Here is an 18,605-nt window from a genome sequence, read left to right on the forward strand (position 1 = left end):
AGTGGGATTCTGCTGTGCTGACCTTCATTAGAACCACATGATTATCACAGATCACTTGATACATGGAAAGAAAGACAACACCATGAAGAACTGAACAGTGTACTTTGGTTAGTAGATTTTTAAGCTTGTTTAGAAGGCTATTAAAGATTCAGAATTTATACCCCTATATCACACCTCCCGGCAAAAATAAAAACAAAAATAAATTAAAATATGCTTGAGCAAAAAGAAAGTATATTTAGAAATAAAGCCAAAGAACAATCAAGCATCATAAAATTTTAAGGAATCTAGCATGCAATGTATTGTTGACAGAAACTGCTAAGTGCATATGTCTGAAAAAAATCATTGCACAGTAAATAAGCCAAATATTATTTAAAGTACTGTAATTACCGTATGCCTTGTCTTTTAAGCTCTAGTTCCACTGTGCGACTACAGCATAAATTTTTAGTGTTAATAATGCCTACTTTAATTTTATATAGTGCATACATTTGTTTTCCATGCAAAACAGCTATGTCTGCTTAAAAATTTATTGGGAACTAGCAGAAGTTGGAATCTGAATTTCATTATTAGGATTATCATTTAGGTTCGAGTCATGTGTAGATATGCAAAAACATAGAGCTAAATTTAGCCTACTAAGAGGATGAAGATAAACTGCCTACTTCTACTTTGCCATATGCTATCCCTGTGATAATATTCAAGTGCAGAATTTTCCAAAGAGAAAGAAACAAGAGAGGGTAGTTATTAAAGTGTGATAAAAGTTGGGCTTTTACCACAGCTTAATATACTGCAGGAATGATCAACCTCTGAAACAGTGTTATTCATACTGCCTGTGAGCATATGGGGCCACAAAGCTGTAGCCCTATTTTCCTGGGCTGAATCTGAAAGGAGCAAGCCAGCTAATATAATGGTTTCCCTTCTGGATTCATTTTCTCATCATACCCACTGTTTCTGATGTCTCCCCCCTAATACTCCTTCCCTCTCATCACACTTACCCTTCCTGATGCTCCCCTCCCCAGACAGTCCACCGATGTCATTTTGAACTTGGTGCAGACATGGACTGGGATCATTTCTGCGCTGTATCCCCTAGACCCCTGGGTTTTCTCAAGGTAGGCAGATGCCTGTAAGAGGATGGGGGCGCTTTTTTTTTTGTTTAAATGAGAGAGTTTCTTTGTAGAGGATTATGATGAGTGGTCATCAAGAAAAAATAGGTGTGATCAGGGGGACATTATGTGGAAGGGGGACCATTACATTAGATTGGCCAGCCCATTTAGGATGCAGCCTGGGAGCATTGAACTATGATTTTGAGGTGTTTACATAGTACCGAGTTATTTGCATACTTTGCATCTTATTACTCTTTGTCTTGACTAATATTGACATGCATTATAATACATTTTATTGCCTTTTAATGTACGTTAAGGGGTAAATAAAACATGTTATGGCTGTAACACACCGTAATTACACTTACTGCTTGATACTCAAAAATTACCGTTGGTTGATGAAGCGATTTAAGCAGGCAGGAGATCATCTTGCTCAGTTAAATCACACTCTGCTGGGCAGCTGTTGATATTCAGTGGCACTTAACTGAGCAGTGCTGCTGAATATTGGCACTAACCGGCCATTTCCACAGTAGATAGGAGAGAGGCGTTTTGAGGGCGGAGTCAGGGAGGATTTGGCAGCTATGTGGGTACCGTCAGTATTCAGCACTGGTGCCCACATAGCTAAGCAACCAAATAAGTCCTCATAAATAGCAGTCCTAACTTTGATCACTTAGCTATGATGGCACTGAATATCGGCTAGCACCCACATAGTAGCAGCCAAAGTTGTTGCATGTGATCTCTCTCCTGCTCCCTCCAAAATGGTCTCACCCCCTTCCTTACCCCATGATCCGAGACCCCTCGAGATCAGAGCCCATCCCCCAGAGCCTATCATACATCCCTGGTAGTCCAGCATGGTATCCTGGGAATCTCCACTCACTCCTGTCTCTAGTGAGCCCATCGGCTAAAATAGCTGTTGCAAGCTCTAGCAATAGTCTTGCAGTACTGCTGTTAGAGGTCAACCTTCCTCTAGTGGTAGCACTGTAAGACTATGACTTGAAATTACAGCAAACATTTTAGCTGATGGAGCTTCTAGGGGCAGGAACAAGTGGGGATTGCTCCTCTCTGGGCTACCCCACTGGACCATCAGGGGTGTAAGATAGGTCCTGGGGGGAGGGATATGATCTTGGTGTGTATGTGTGTGGGTAAGATCTTAGGGGGAAGGTTTGGAAGAGAAGTCTGATCACGGGGGTGGGGGGTTGGAAGGGGCTGAACCTGGGGGGGGGGGTTCACAAAGGAGGATAAGAATCGATGGTGGGGGGGGGGGGGGGAGAAACTGCAGATCCACTTATGCGGACCCTAGCTGATATTCATCCAGGACTTGCATAAGTATCATACACATGTCCTTGCTGAATATCAGCTAGGACCCACATAAGTTCGGGTGACCAGCAGCAGTCCACATATTCAGTGTCATTGTGTGGACATGGCCTGGCATTGAATATCTAGGTATAAGTTAGCCAACGATGATCAGTGTTTAAAAATATGCTCACTGCTGCTGGCTGAATATCAACCAGTTAACGTTTTAGTGGTTGGAAAAAAAATAGGTGTTGAGCAAATTTCTGTTTAGTGGATTTAGGTATTAAAATTGAATTAATCTCAAATATTAATAACATTTGTCATGGAAGAAAATCAAAATTTGTTTCAATATATCTTCAGTCCATGATCTATGTATTTCACATATGTATGTAAAAGAATAAATCAAAATGAGGATTGGCTTCTTTCAAGGACAAAATAATAGCTTGCAGTGTTCGCATGCTTCAAAAAAATTACAATATGTCATTAAAAGGAAAAGAGGACTTGCTGCACTCATTAAAAATAACATTTCTCATAGCCTGCTTTTCTCAGACAAAATCCATTGTTCTTCCATATTTGGGGAACTCAGCTTATACAGTTTCAACTAAGAGTATTTGACCTATTTATTTGTCACTGAGACCACTTCATAGGGAGAGGCTTGTTAGTTCCTGCTAAACTGAGAAAAATCCAGTGTGGTTGGGCAGTGCATTTGCAGATAAAATGGACTGTGCAAAAGACTTTAGAGGGCTTGGTGGAAGCTTTGGGTTAACAAGTGGTGAAAAGCTTGACCTTTTTCTGACCTAGACCAAACAAACCCCCAATTCAAGAGCTGTCTTTTGACATGAATACCTGTTGGGGGTTTAGGGAAAATAAAGATAAGGTAACCTCACTGACCCAGAAACCTAATATTAAAAATAAGTACTGTAGTATAACAAACTGTAAGAATAATATTGACAATATTTAAGTAATTCTTTGTATAATCTTGGTAGAATTATTGCAGTTGATGGTACATATTTTTTTTATAAATACTACTGTTTTATGGTGATAGTTTTGTTTGTTTTTTTAATGATGGAGGGGATAGATAATGTACATGCTTTTAAAGTGTAATATGATCTTGGTGGCAACTCACTAAACAAAGGGTCTGAGTTCTGCTGATGAAAGCATTTGATAAACTGTAAATAAAAGATCTGGCAACAGGAGATGGCAAGTCTTCTATCATCTTTCTCCACTCTTTTGTTTTTTATAGTGATTTTTGCAGGAACAATACATTTGAGTAAATAAAAGCAAAATAGCACTGCTGGGCCGTATCGTGGCAGCACACATGCTCACAAGTCAGCTTTTTCAGGAAGTTAGTAAGGTCTGTTCGGTACCATTTCCATTGCATCTTTATCTCTCCAGTTCATTGTTTGCTGCTGAGTGCTTAAACCTCAACTTCCCAACTAAAAGCTTCCTGTTGCATGCTTGCAAATTTGGTTTCTTGCAACAAAATTTCTTAGGAAGACTTCTCAAAAGTAAAAGAAATAGATGGTTAACACACTTCTAGCAGGTATTCTCTAATTGTCTCATTCCACAAATGGGTGGAACACAAATTGAAGTGTTAGTTGTCATCCCCTTGGAATTAAGCCTCAGTTAATAAGTATAACATCAGAGTTTTTCTGTTATAGTAACCATGTGTATTATTTGGAAGTTTATATTAATGTTCATTTATGTTATCAGGTTAAATGGTATTATAGGGACAGTTATCCAACTGCTACTGAATATATAGTACTGTGACTGTTAAGAAGGGTATGAAGCAGTTCTTCAGTCTTATTGCCTACTTAGGTACATTTACAAAGCTGCTCTGGATTCTGCCAGGTACTTGTAATCTGGATTGGTCATTGTTGGAAGGAAGATATTGGGCTAGATGGACCATAGTTCTGCCCCAGTATATCTATTTTTATATTCTTAATAATGCATATAATTGCTGAAATAACAATCGCTGTTTTCTGATAACATGTTATTTGTTGATAACATTTAACATGCATTAAGTACCTGTAATGTGTGTTAGTCACCAATAACACCAACGGGGTCCAAGCTGAGTATAATACTAATGATCAGCATCTTGTACAAATGTGCGCAAAGCAGTTTATGACTGTGGAAACAGAATCATGTTGCTCATGGTAAACTAGCCAAGCCATCTTATTCTAGGAAAATGAAGTACACCTCATTACTGTAGCTTTCTCCTGAAAACTTAAACTGTGATGCTCCCAGATGATCAACATAAAGGGCTGCAAGACTATCTCCACATCCCTCTCCAGATTGCCTGGTAGTCATAGGGGTAAAGTAGCTATTCCTACAACATCAATCTGTCTTCCTAAGTGACATTTTAAAATGTTACCTTTTATTAAGTCCTGCTTCCTTATGAAAATCATCCCCCAGGAGTTGATTCACGTCCCCTTCCGCCAAAGCTCCCCAGTTTAGCCTATAACAGGGGTTCTCAACCCAGTCCTTGGATACACCAAGGCAGTCAGGTTTCATGATACCCACAATGCATATACATGAGAGAGATCTATATGAACTGCCTCCATTGTGGGCAAATCTCTCTCATGTAGATTAATTGTGGATATTCTAAAACCTAACTGGCTGGGTCTGTCCCAAGGACTGAATCCAGAATTTCTGGCCTGTAATCTATGCTAAGGAAAGGCGGCAAAAATGGTTCTCACTTACTCTTGCCTCATGATTGTCATAAGACAAAATGGCACCAAGAGGAATCATGTCATCTGGTACCATTTTGTATTGTATTGTTTGTCTGTTTATAGCATATGTAGGGCAGGAGCAAGTGAATGATTGTTCCCCCTTACTTCACTGATAATTATAGAGTAAACTGCTGAGCTTCAGGAGGGTTGGGGCAACTACAGGGGGAGATCTTCTTGACACAGGGTGGGGCTCAGTAAAGGCCAGTTATTTATGTGTATGTCTGGAGGAAGGGGAGAAGTAGCCTGGAGACATTTACTTAACCCCATGGGCCACCTGTGATTTGGATGTTAGGAGGAGGAGTTCTTACAGAGCCTTACAACCCCTTTGTCTAGATAGCCCTGGGATGGGGTCTACCATTATGTGTTGCCATGGCTGTGAACACGCAACTTTCCTTGTTGTGGGTAACATAAGTAAAATTCCCATGGGATTTGGTAAATCCCATGCAAATAACTTGTGGTGAAACAACATAAGAATGCAATGTTTTAACATGGGGTAATAGCCCCCATATACTGCTTTGTGCCATTCATCTCTCTTTGATTAGTTCCGCTTCACACTGTTGGGTAGCTCCCATCTAAACACCTCCCATGCTGCCTATACAACAAAGAGGTAGATTTTCAAAAGGGACTAGCTGGCTAAGTTCAGCTGTTAGCCAGCTAGAGCTCACCGGTTTGAAAATGTTTCCCTTGAAGAGCTGATCAAAAATTGGGTGTTCCAGAGGCCTAATTGTGTGTGTCTATGTGTGTGTGTGTGGGGGGGGGGGGGGCAGTACTGGGGGCCTTAATGTGAATAATACAATTTTCAGTCGTGTGCAGTAATACCAGGCTTAGATCTAATAGGCTGTGTTGTAGACAACTAGATGAAGGCTAGTTTTCAGTCACAGCCTAGCCTGCTGTATCTTTGCCAAAAGGCAGCTAACTTTCTAGATGAGAGGCTTTATGAACGTTCACCCCCAAAGTGACTAAGAAAAAAGTACTACAGTGCTTCTTCCCTTTCCTAGCTGCCTTCACATGTGTAATTCCAAACCTCCCTGCACTGCATCAGGATTTGTTTCCTCTCACCTTTGTATCTTTTCCCCTAGATCTGCCGCCAGCACTAGCTTTTTAGATCTTTCACAACATTTAAATACCCATGTTTTCAATGATGCTTTAAAACGAAGGTGTGTTTGAGGATTAAATCCAGTCTTCTTTCATGATACGCATATACCCCCTCATTCTATAACTTAGTACCTCAATGTAAGTGCCATTTGCATGCTAAAACTGTAGACTACGAGCACATTACATGTATGGATGTACAGTTGTGTGTGAACGCACACATACACACGAGTGCTAATTGTGTGCTGAGCAATTTCTATAATTGACGCATGCAACTTAGTACGTAAATGCAATGGGCGTACATATGGGCGGGGCATGGCTGGGGCATAGGCATAGGTTTCCACATATGCACATAAGCTACGTGATAGTGTGCTTAAGGCACATAGCATAAGTGGGGCACACCTAAAGCGTGAAGATGGCTGGCTTAGCATTCTATAATGGAATACAAACAGGCCCTATTACTAAACAGTGGTGAAGGTTTTGCTGTTACTGCACATGAATTGCCAAAAAGTAATGCGCTGTGACTGTAAAATCTCTACATGAACTGTTGGGGATGATCCAAACTGCTTCCATTTCAGTTAATACAGAGAAATATTTGTAACTCACATTAATTGGATTGCAGGGTAATGCAGTCAGTTACAACCTGTTCAGGTGATGCTATCTGTACTGCGGTATCTGCTGCATTAACATTTAATGTGTGTGTAACTATCCTGTGCCCATCTCTGGCCTATTTCAGTTATATCTGTTAATATTACTGTAGATAAGAGAAATAAAGCCATTCCAACGTGTATTTGACCACATATGTTTGTAATTGGTGTCTTACAGAATACTGATTGTTTAAAAGTATGGTATGTGGCGTATCAGGAGTGCATTTTGCACATGGCAGAATTTGGGCGGATCATGGGAGGTACATGCATGTACATGTGTAGATGATAAAAAGCAAAATATGTTCATGGGCATTTGCACCAGCTTTAGGTCTGCAATGTACAAATGCATTAAGTGCCTACTTTTTGTTATAAATAGTGCCTCTGTAGGTGCCTAGCCATGGCGCTCTGTTCTAAAATTACCCTCCAGGGCAGGGGTGGGCAACCTTTATACACAGAGGGCCATGTGAATATCAGTATTATCCCTAGTGGGCTGCAACATTACATAATGTCAGAACGGGAAATGCACAGAACTCCATAGACCTTCCATGATAAATATATATGTAAAATTTTAACTAGAAACAATCCGGCCAATATTCAGCCGGTGGCAGTCAGCATTTTTATGTCCACAACAGACTGTATTCCCAGATATTCAGTGCCAGGCCATGTCCAAGCACTGGCACTGAAATCCGGTTATATGTTGGTCACTAAAACTTATGCGGTTAAGTGGAATATTCAGCCCTTAATGGCATAAGAGGAACTGCGTAAGATAAGACTGCTTTTTATAGTGCCAAGTTTATGTGGTTATCTTATGCCGTTAAGGGCTGAATATTGACACTTAACCATGTAAGTACCAACTCCACCCCTGGAATGCCAACAAGTTAGCCAGTTTTGGCTCAGGCGCTAACCACAAATATTCAGTGGCACTAACTGGTCAAGTGCTGCTGAATATTTGTTGGAGTAGCTACAGACAAGCAATTTAATGATCAGAACCTCTCTGGGCTGTTTTAAACTGGCTTTGAATATTGGGTAAAATGGAAACAAAACTGCTAGAGTGGCTATTCTGAAAATATTTGTGAAACACTACATTTAAAATGGCCAAAACTCTGTTTAATGTTGTTTTCTATATATGCTTCCCATGGTCTCATGAGCCTCATAAAATTCAGTGGCTGGCTGTAGGTTGCCCACCCCTGCTGCAGGGGATAATTGTGTACAATAGGTGCTAACGTTTACATGTGCATAAGTGATTAAAATAATGAGATACATATATACAGTGGGGGAAATAAGTATTTGATCCCTTTGCTGATTTTGTAAGTTTGCCCACTGACAAAGACATGAGCAGCCCATAATTGAGGGTAGGTTATTGGTAACAGTGAGAGATAGCACATCACAAATTAAATCCGGAAAATCACATTGTGGAAAGTATATGAATTTATTTGCATTCTGCAGAGGGAAATAAGTATTTAATCCTCTGGCAACAAGACCTAATACTTGGTGGCAAAACCCTTGTTGGCAAGCACAGCGGTCAGACGTCTTCTGTAGTTGATGATGAGGTTTGCACACATGTCAGGAGGAATTTTGGTCCACTCCTCTTTGCAGATCATCTCTAAATCATTAGAGTTCTGGGCTGTCGCTTGGCAACTCGCAGCTTCAGCTCCCTCCATAAGTTTTTCAATGGGATTAAGGTCTGGTGACTGGCTAGGCCACTCCATGACCCTAATGTGCTTCTTTCCTGAGCCACTCCTTTGTTGCCTTGGCTGTATGTTTTGGGTCATTGTCGTGCTGGAAGACCCAGCCACGACCCATTTTTAAGGCCCTGGCGGAGGGAAGGAGGTTGTCACTCAGAATTGTACGGTACATGGCCCCATCCATTCTCCATTGATGCGGTGAAGTAGTCCTGTGCCCTTAGCAGAGAAACACCCCCAAAACATAACATTTCCACCTCCATGCTTGACAAGTGGGGACGGTGTTCTTTGGGTCATAGGCAGCATTTCTCTTCCTCCAAACACGGCGAGTTGAGTTCATGCCAAGAGCTCAATTTTTGTCTCATCTGACCACAGCACCTTCTCCCAATCACTCTCGGCATCATCCAGGTGTTCACTGGCAAACTTCAGACAGGCCGTCACATGTGCCTTCCGGAGCAGGGGGACCTTGCGGGCACTGCAGGATTGCAATCCGTTATGTCGTAATGTGTTACCATGGTTTCGTGGTGACAGTGGTCCCAGCTGCCTTGGATCATTGACAAGTCCCCCCCTTGTAGTTGTAGGCTGATTTCTAACCTTCCTCATGATCAGGATACCCCACGAGGTGAGATTTTGCGTGGAGCCCCAGATCTTTGTCGATTGACAGTCATTTTGTACTTCTTCCATTTTCTTACTATGGCACCAACAGTTGTCTCCTTCTCGCCCAGCGTCTTACTGATGGTTTTGTAGCCCATTCCAGCCTTGTGCAGGTGTATGATCTTGTCCCTGACATCCTTAGACAGCTCCTTGCTCTTGGCCATTTTGTAGAGGTTAGAGTCTGACTGATTCACTGAGTCTGTGGACAGGTGTCTTTCATACAGGTGACCATTGCCGACAGCTGTCTGTCATGCAGGTAACGAGTTGATTTGGAGCATCTACCTGGTCTGTAGGGGCCAGATCTCTTACTGGTTGGTGGGGGATCAAATACTTATTTCCCTCTGCAGAATGCAAATAAATTCATATACTTTCCACAATGTGATTTTCCGGATTTAATTTGTGATGTGCTATCTCTCACTGTTACCAATAACCTACCCTTCAATTATGGGCTGCTCATGTCTTTGTCAGTGGGCAACTTACAAAATCAGCAAGGGATCAAATACTTATTTCCCCCACTGTATGTACACATGTGTAAATGCAAAGGTCTGCCTAAGTGCTAGGCTGAAAATACATCTTATATAACACCAGAATTTTCTCTGGTGTGGTGTTCAATTAGCTTTATTCCCTGAAGAAGGGAATAAAGATAGCCAACCCACATAGAAAATCAGGTTTGTCTTGTTTTTGTATTTTTTTAAGCAGCCTGTGGGCTGCAGGGGGTTACCTGGGAAAGCATACACCCAGATAGAGTGTACAGATAGGTGTGCACACCTGCATAACTAAAATAATACTATAAGTTGTGCATCTGACTGCAGCATTTAGGTGCGAGCGCTTGACACAAGCTCTATGGCTGGCATACATGCTCACTCTTCACTGCCTAAATGTGTATATTCCTGGTTACGCTAGTGTTCTATGAAGAAATGCAAGAGCCTACTTTCTTTGAATATAGAATTACTCCCTAACTGATAAGGTTCTTTCTTAGCTGTTAACGCAGGTGCCCATTGTTACCTATATGTGCACATTATCTGTTGTGTTATCAGCTATCTCAGCTTAGTAAATAGGACCCTAAGTTGGCAGTAACCTCATTATCTTTTCTGTATGTACCATTTTCTGTGAGGTAACAATACCATGCAAATACATTCAGGCTTTCTTCATTATTAGATATCTTCCATCTTGAGTAAAGTGGTAGGGTAGCCATGTTAATCCACTTTTAAAGTTAATAAATAGAAATAAAACTAAGAAAAGAAAATAAGATGATACCTTTTTTATTTGACTAACAATACATTTGACTAACAATACAATGTATTGCTAGTCCAATGAAAAGGTATCATCTTATTTGCTTTTCTTAGTTTTATTTCTATTTATTACCTCATTATTAGAGCAGGCAACATGTTAAAAATTGAACTTAATATTTGTGGAAAACTATTAATTCTAGTCTCAGCGAGTGACTCTGGAGAGCATTCTATCTATGTGTTGGATATGTGAGAAAAGGCAAGGAATCAAGCAAAAAAACAAACCCTTGTAGAGAACAGGGGAAATGTGTATTTGCTAATTTTAACCTTTGGATTGGAGTTAGTAGAGACAGGAAAGGGAGAAGGGAGGGGGAAGGGAAGAAGAGAGGTAAGGCAGCAGAAACATACAGCCTTAGGCTTCAGGAGGCTAGTTAGACAAGCAGAGGGCCTCAGTGGTAATAAACAATGCACTGAATAGCTAGTGAAATTAGCCTTTTATCCTCAGTCCATTCTTCAGGACTCACTCTATGCTTCAGAAGTAGTATGTTATTGTATTATGCCCGAGCCCCTTACTGGCAAACAAAACAAAATCAGTACTTTATAATTTTGACCCATAAATTTCATCAGCGTACATTAAATTAAAATTGTCAAAAGTGTTTTTTGCCACTCAATAGTAGTATTGCTAGCAATTAGACAGAGAGAAAGGCCCAGTTGTGCTATTTTGTAACATGCCTGTACCTGGGTTTGCAGGTGATGAAAAAGTTTTTCAAGTTCAGTCACACATAGACTCCAGGAAGACATGGTTTGTGGTGGGCAGCTACTACTGGGTATGTATAGCACCCTACAATTGTGGAATGATTCCTGAAAAGTGATCCATGAATCCCTGTGATGGCATGCCATGTTTACCCTGAAACGAGGCTTTGTTTAGCGTTTCTGCTGCTTTATCCTTGTCTTTCATGAATGACTATAAGCTAATATGTTTGAATGATAATTGGTAATTAAATTAGTGCCCCATTCTCTCCACCCCCTCATTCTTTTCAGTTCCTCTCCACTCACTAGTGAGCAGTGAAGATAAAAGCCATCTATAGGTAAAATAAATTTTAATTTTGTGAGTTTGGGAGGGTGTCTTTTCCTACAAGAAGCTAAGCTGCAAGTGAATTACTGGTATATAGGGTCATTGCAGTCTAATTCTGTGGGCATGATTTACCCAAGCTTTATATGCATTCTGTACCAAATGGAGAAAAAGAAAAGCTTTATAAACCTGTTATACTTTCCCTCTTCTCCACAGTCTATTAAATATTATTTGCGTGATGGATTCTTTTCAAGAGAAATATAGGGCCTTATAATCAAACTGGGTTTTGTGTTTGCTGACAAGTGTTGAATTCATAAATTGTTTATGCATATATTTTCAGCACTTTAAGAGGTGTCTGGTTTAAGAGGGCAAATAGATGCATACTTAAGTGCTGTTTTATAAAGACACATAGATGCCTATGGGGCTCATTTTCAAAGCACTTAGCCTCCCAAAGTTCCATAGAAACCTATGGAACTTAGCCTCCCAAAGTGCTTTGAAAATATGCCTCTATGTGTCTTTATGAAATACTAGTAAAAACAGCAGAAATCATGCCTACATTGCAAGCTCAGACACATCTGCTCTTGATCGGTGTAAATATCTGCTCCTGGATCATGCAAATGCTTGCATAGATAAGCATACTTTGTCATTTACATGTGTTCTTGTGAACTCTGCCCCGTTCCGCCCAAGCTTCACCCATGTACAAATCTACCAGCAAAGTATGTACCGTCATATCATGGTGCGGACTTTATGCTGGCCTGGGTTTTTGAAAGAACCCGTTTATGGATCTGAATCCGCATTTTATATCCGCAAAAATGGTGTCCATACAAATGGATAGAATTGGGTTGCCTAACCCATTAAATTGCCACATTTCGTATATAGAGGAAGGGACCAGCATTGGGGAAAAGCAAAGGTGGAACCAGCATTCATAGGTTTAGTGGCAGAATATGGCTGGCCTAATTTTAAACAGATAGTTGCTGGTTTTGTTGCTGGTAAGACAGTGGTCTAGTTAAACGGATAATACTGCTAAAAATACAAATAAAGTTCCTTAGCGTCCCTCCGGACCGGCCCAGATCATGAATGATGAGTTGTGCACACCTTCCAACAGGTGGAGACTGAGAATTCTGACTCTACAGAGTGAGCCAATAAGAGCCCTCGCTAGGTAGAGAAAGATCCAGTAATCTCAGTCTCCAGCAAGTGGAAGGTGGTGAGCCCTTCAGTCTCTCTCCTTTTTCTTTCTTTATCTGTAGTTTGGCTAGGTTTTCTTCCCTTCTGTGCTCCTGGGGTTATCTAACCTGTTCTATGGAGGCTGTGGTCCCCGGGGATCCATTCTGGCCTGGGGGGGGGGGGGGTGTCACATCTGGGTGGCCAGGTCCTCCCCCCCCCCCCCCCCCCCCCCACCATCCTCCCTGAGACAGCACTTTGTTTGCTGTTCTCTAAATTGCCTTAGCCTCTTCGAGGGAAGAGTGTTCCTAAGCAGGGATAGACAGCCCTTTTCTGTTTTTAACAGGAAAAAAAAAAAAAGGACTTAAGCTAACTGTCTCCTTTTAAAGTCCCAGAGTAAGCGGGCATACTGGCTCTCCTGCTGTAGTGTGTTGCTAGCTGCCTTCTCCCTTTTCACTCTGGTGTGTTAAAAAAAAAAAAAAAAAACCCCGCCGCTGTTTCTTTGTTGCTGGGATGGCTGAGAAACTTGCAGGTGTCCAGTCTGTCAGCACCGTGGTTGGGAGCGAGCGGTTGTTGATAACTCCTCAGAGGCAGGTCCCGCAGTTCAGATTTTGCCGGTGCAGTCAGCAGGGAGTAAATACGCTGCATTGAGTAGGAGAAGGCGGCGGGTCCCCAATTTTGACAGGAACCACCGACATTTGTCTGCTCCAGCCAGGCTAGCTGAGTGACCTTCTTCCTTAACCAATCTCTCGTTGCCCAGCCTCTTTGGAAAATCTTCCCTGATGCCCTTCGGGTCGGTTGGTGGGTTTCCCTCCAGAATTTGTGCTGCAAACATGCATTTATTTTGCAACAGGCTAACTCAGCAACCAGTGGCGTTCCTAGGGGGGCGGGGCGCATCGGCGATTCGCCCCGGGTGCCAGCCCCCCTAGGAACGCCCCCCCCCCCGATGCAGCGCGGACCCTCCCCCAGCGAAAGGAAACCCCCGCGAAGGACCCCCCCTGCCGGGTGCACGCCGCTGGGGGGGGGGGGGTGCCGCGCGCGCCTGTCCTCCATTGTTCCATGCTTCTTCTCTGCCCCGGAACAGGTTACTTCCTGTTCCGGGGCAGAGAAGAAGCATGGAACAATGGAGGACAGGCGCGCGCGGCACCCCCCAGCGGCGTGCACCCGGGGCGGACTGCACCCATCACCCAGGAACGCCACTGCTCAGCACCTATAGTTTCAGGGAAAAGGTCTTCAGAGGAACAGCTGGTCACTGCTAAAAGGTCCAGAGAATCCCGGACCTTGGAAGAAGATCTTTGTGACCCAGATCTGGAGATGCCAGCTTTAGAGGATCAGGATTATTCCCAAACAGGTAATCTAGAGGAAGAAGCTGGTCGGGGAGGCAACAGCTGAGCCCTTTGTGCCTGGGGAGGATCCCTCTGTCCTTAAGGAAGATTTACAGGAGTTAATTGCCTTGGTCTCCTCCACCTTATGCTTTGAGGAAGAGGAATCTCCTGCGGTAGAGCCCTGCAAGGTTGTCCTTTTGTTAAAAGGGGTTTGTAAACCAGGTCGGACCTTCCCCATGCACCAGGATATCAGAGATGTTATTCAGGGTCAGTGGGATGTCCCTGACTCAGTCTTTAGACCAGCCTAGTCCTTGATCCATCTCTATCCGGTTCCTGAGGCTGAGAAATCCGTCTTGACACCCCCTGTAGTGTATGCGGTGGTGTCGGTGGTCACTAAAAGGAATACTGTCCCAGTTGATGGGGGTACGGCTCTGAAGGATATACAGGACTGTCGTATGGAGGCGTCTCTGCCTTGGCATTACAGGTGGCCATCTGTGGCTCCTTAGTGGCTCAAGCCTGTTTTAGATGGTCTGAGAGAGTACTTGACAGATCTTCAGATGATTTGTCGACCATTGATTCTGAGGTGGCAAAGCTTGAGATGGGTTTGGCCTTTTCTTGCTGATGCGTTGTATGATTTGTTGCGGGCATCAGCCAAGTCTATGGCTCTGGGAGTAGCGGCTAGGAGGTCGCTTTGGATTAGGAGCTGGGCTGTAGACACGGCCTCTTAAGGCTAAGTTTTCCTTTTGGGAGCCCTTGTTTGGTGAAGTTAGTCCTCAGTTTAGGGGAGACGAAGGTTCTGAGACTTCTGGAAGACCATCCAAAGACTTTTGGCCATGGTCTGTTTTCAGGTCGAGGCCGGGGCTGCGACTTTCGCCGATTTAGGTCTAGTAAGATGCCTCCAGCTCAACAATCCCATTTTTTACAGAGGAGTCAGTCCTTTCGAAGAGCCCACAGAGGGGGAAAAGACTCGGGGGCTTCTTTCCAGTACCCAGCTCACCCTTCACAATGAGGGTGTCCAGGCCCAGCCTCCAGTTCCCGTAGGGGCGAGTTTTGGCGCAATTTTACTGGAGCTGGGCCAGATCTTCTCCGACCAGTGGGTTCTAGAGGTTATTCGAGAAGGGTACACCTCAGAGTTTGCATATCCTCTGCCAGACGCTTTTCTGGAGTCTCCTTGTCGGTCTCGCCTAAAGGCGGTGATCGTTGGCAAAGAGAAGGATGCCCATCTTTGGACATAAATCGGAAGATGGGCGTCCTTCTCACAGGGTCATCCAAATCGGTATAATCGAAAGCTGATTTTGGACGTCCCCAACTGCATTAAATCGCAGGGATGGCCAAAGTTCAAGGGGGTGTATCGGAGGCATAGCGAAGGCGGGACTTGGGCGTGCCTAACACTAGGATGTCCTCGACCCATAATTGAAAGAAACAAGGACATCCCTGACGATCACTTGGATGACTTTACCTGGTCGTGGTTTTCTTACGACTAAGGCAAAAAAAGGTGCCCAAAATGACCAGATGACCACCGGAGAGAATCGGGGATGACCTCCCCTTACTCCCCCAGTGGTCACTAACCACCTCCCACCCTCAAAAAACATCTTTAAAAATATTGATTGCTAGCCTCTATGCCAGCCACAAATGTCATACTCAGGTCCATCAAAGCAGTATGCAGGTACCTGGAACAGTTTTAATGGGTGCAGTGCACTTCAGGCAGGCGGACCAAGCCCCCCCCCCCCCCCACCACACCTGTTACACTTGTGGTGGTAAATGTGAGCCCTCCAAAACCCACCAGAAACCCACTCTACCCACATCTAGGTGCCCCCCTTCACCCGTATGGGCTATTGTAGTGGTGTAGAGGCTCAGCACACAAGGTAAGGGAGCTATGTTCCTGGGAGCAATTTATGAACTCCACTGCAGTGCCCCCTAGGGTGTCCGGTTGCTGACCTGGCATGTCAGGGGGACCAGTGCACTACAAATGCTGGATCCTCCCATGATCAAATGGCTTGCATTTGGTCATTTCTGAGATGGACGTCCTTGGTTTCCATTATTGCCGAAAATCAGAAACGACCAAGTCTAGGGACGACTTTTTTCTAAGGATGACCAAATTTCAGGATTTGGGCGTCCCTGACCTTATTATTGAAATGAAAGATGGATGTCCATCTTGTTTTGAAAATATGGGTTTCCCCGCCCCTGGATGGGGAAGTTATGCAAGGACGTCCTCATCAAAACTTGGACGGCCCTTTCGATTATGCCCTCTTTGTCTCTCCCTCCTTCTCTACCCCTTCCCCCAAGAGGAGTTCCCCCCCCCCCCCAAGTTCCTCCCTCCCCCACTTGTAGGTCTCCCCAGGCCTATCTTAATATCTCTGGTGGTCTAGGGGTATAATTGAGGCAGGAGTAAACCCGTTACTCACTCTTTCCCATTCCAGCTCTGCTCCCAAAATTGCTGCCATGGCTGGGGCATCACTCCTGCCCTGACTACACCACTAGAACATCAGGGATTCTAAATTAGTCCTGGGGTGGGGGGGGGAGGAACTACTCTCTGTCCTTTTTTTTTTTGTACTGCAGTTCCAAGTAATGCAGTTATGATCTTGCACAATAATTTATATGGTAAGTAGAGTGCTCCAAATAAAAGCTTTTCATACAACATTTTAGCAGAAATTTGAGTCTGTAATTTGGGATGATGAGTTCCTTAAGAATTAGACACTCTGGAGTTATGATGTCAGCTGTTAGTTTGAATGTGGGTAAAGTCAGGCACTGAAAAAACACCTTGGCATTTAGTTGTAGTCCATGTGTGTGAAGGCTGTTTTTCTTAGAAGTAAAATGTGGTCTTTCATTATTGAAATTATTATATTCTGGCTTATATACTGTGGGTTTAACAGAGGGATGTAGACTTCAAGCTCTTGACAATCCCCAGCGGCCCTCACTAGTTCACATTCAAACAAACTAAACTTGAGGTTTCGGCTTCGGCCTAAACCAGGTGATGAGTTTTGGTTTTGGACAAAAGCTTTCAGACAGTTTCAGTGGCAGAAGCAGTTTCGGTTGGCCTGGTTCTCTACCAAGGAGCCTTTTCCATGTGGATAAGGACCATTAAGTCCTACTTTATGTTTCCTGTCTTTATTAACTTGTTTACTTGCAAGAAAAGAGCATGGCCTCCTATCCCATGGACTCTCATGTAAATACTGATTTCATTAAACTGCTATTTGCACATGGAGATCTACATCATACCGAGATTCAGGGGAGCCTGGTTTGGGTTTCTTTTGGGTGGAACTAAAATCTACACATGTATTCCACATTTGACAAAAGGATATATACATGTAAGGGGAAAAGGTACATGTACATTTTTTTTTTAAGTGCTTCTTTTGGCCAGGGCTTTACACAAGCAATTAAGGGGATTGTTTACTAAAGCTTAGCTCAATTTATCTGCAGCAGGGCCCATAGGAATAAAATGGGCCCTGCTGCAGATAACTTGAGCTAAGCTTTATTAAATAACCCCCTAAGAGAGTTATTCTCCTGAAAAATTTTGATTGTATTTTTGTGCTAGTTTTCCCTTTTTCTGTCCTCTAATTTATGGCATTCCTTTCTATTTTTATATATTTAATTGTAAACCACTCTGACCTTTGTTGAATATAGTGGTATATCACACATATTAAACTACTTTTACTTCTATTACAATATCATTTCTATAGTGCTACTAGACATGTTCATTGCTGTAAACTATTCATTGCTTATTGTAGGCCGCCTTTTACCAAACGACAGTAAAAGGGGCCCTGGGGTAAAAAGTTTCTTTGAAGGGAAGGAAATGGCCATGCATTAAGCAAAGGCATTAGTGTGCATCCATTTACTGGGGGGGAGCTCTTCCCGTCTTTTGTTTAGGAGGCAGTAAGAGCTCTGGTGGTTGCCCAGCGGTAACCACTGGGTACAACCCCAGTGCTAGAAAATACAAAACTATTTTCTAGCGTCAGAAATGGCACGTGGTGGGAGCCAGAACTGCCACTGGGCTCCCCGAGAGATCAGCCGGTAGAGACGATTTACCAGTAGGCCCACTGCGCTTTTGTAAAAGGGCCCCTTAGCCTCCAAAAAAACAAATTATAATTGTGACCTCACTACTTCATTGGTGAAATTGCCACTTCTTCATGCAAATGCCAGCACCTCCTTGTGGAAGCTGCTGGGTTCGTGCTGTTCATTTTTTTCAATGTGTATATTTATAAAATGGCTTCTCCCGCGTCATGTGCTGACAAATACATGTGCACTCCTTCAGGTATATTAGGAAAGGCTCTGTTTTGACAGATCCTTTTCTAAAATAGCACCAAAATTAAGTGCATCCCAACCTGGACATCTCAGTTCCAATCTGTGTTCTATGTAAAATGGGGCTCTGTATCAACTGGCTCATTATAGTCCACTCCTTTGTTTACATCTTCTAAAGTAATCTAATAAATTGCTAAGGTAAAACCTTGTCTTTGCTGAGCCCATACTGATGCATTCCTGTTAAGGCCATGTCTATCTATATGATTAGTATTTTAGGGTCCTTTTACTAAGGTATACTAACAAGTTTAGCACATGCTAAACAATAGCTAAATGCCATACAGCCATTATATGCATATGGGTTACATGACACTTAATGAATTCATTA

General features: G+C 43.1%; 1 protein-coding gene across 3 annotated transcripts in view; it reads left to right on the top strand.

Moving 5' to 3' along the window:
- The window catches only part of MEIS1 (Meis homeobox 1), a 385,764-nt gene that overhangs the window by 120,085 nt on the left and 247,074 nt on the right, over positions 1-18,605 (top strand). The window lies entirely within an intron of this gene.

The sequence above is a fragment of the Microcaecilia unicolor genome, chromosome 3, assembly GCF_901765095.1.
Source record: "Microcaecilia unicolor chromosome 3, aMicUni1.1, whole genome shotgun sequence".
NCBI lineage: Eukaryota > Metazoa > Chordata > Amphibia > Gymnophiona > Siphonopidae > Microcaecilia > Microcaecilia unicolor.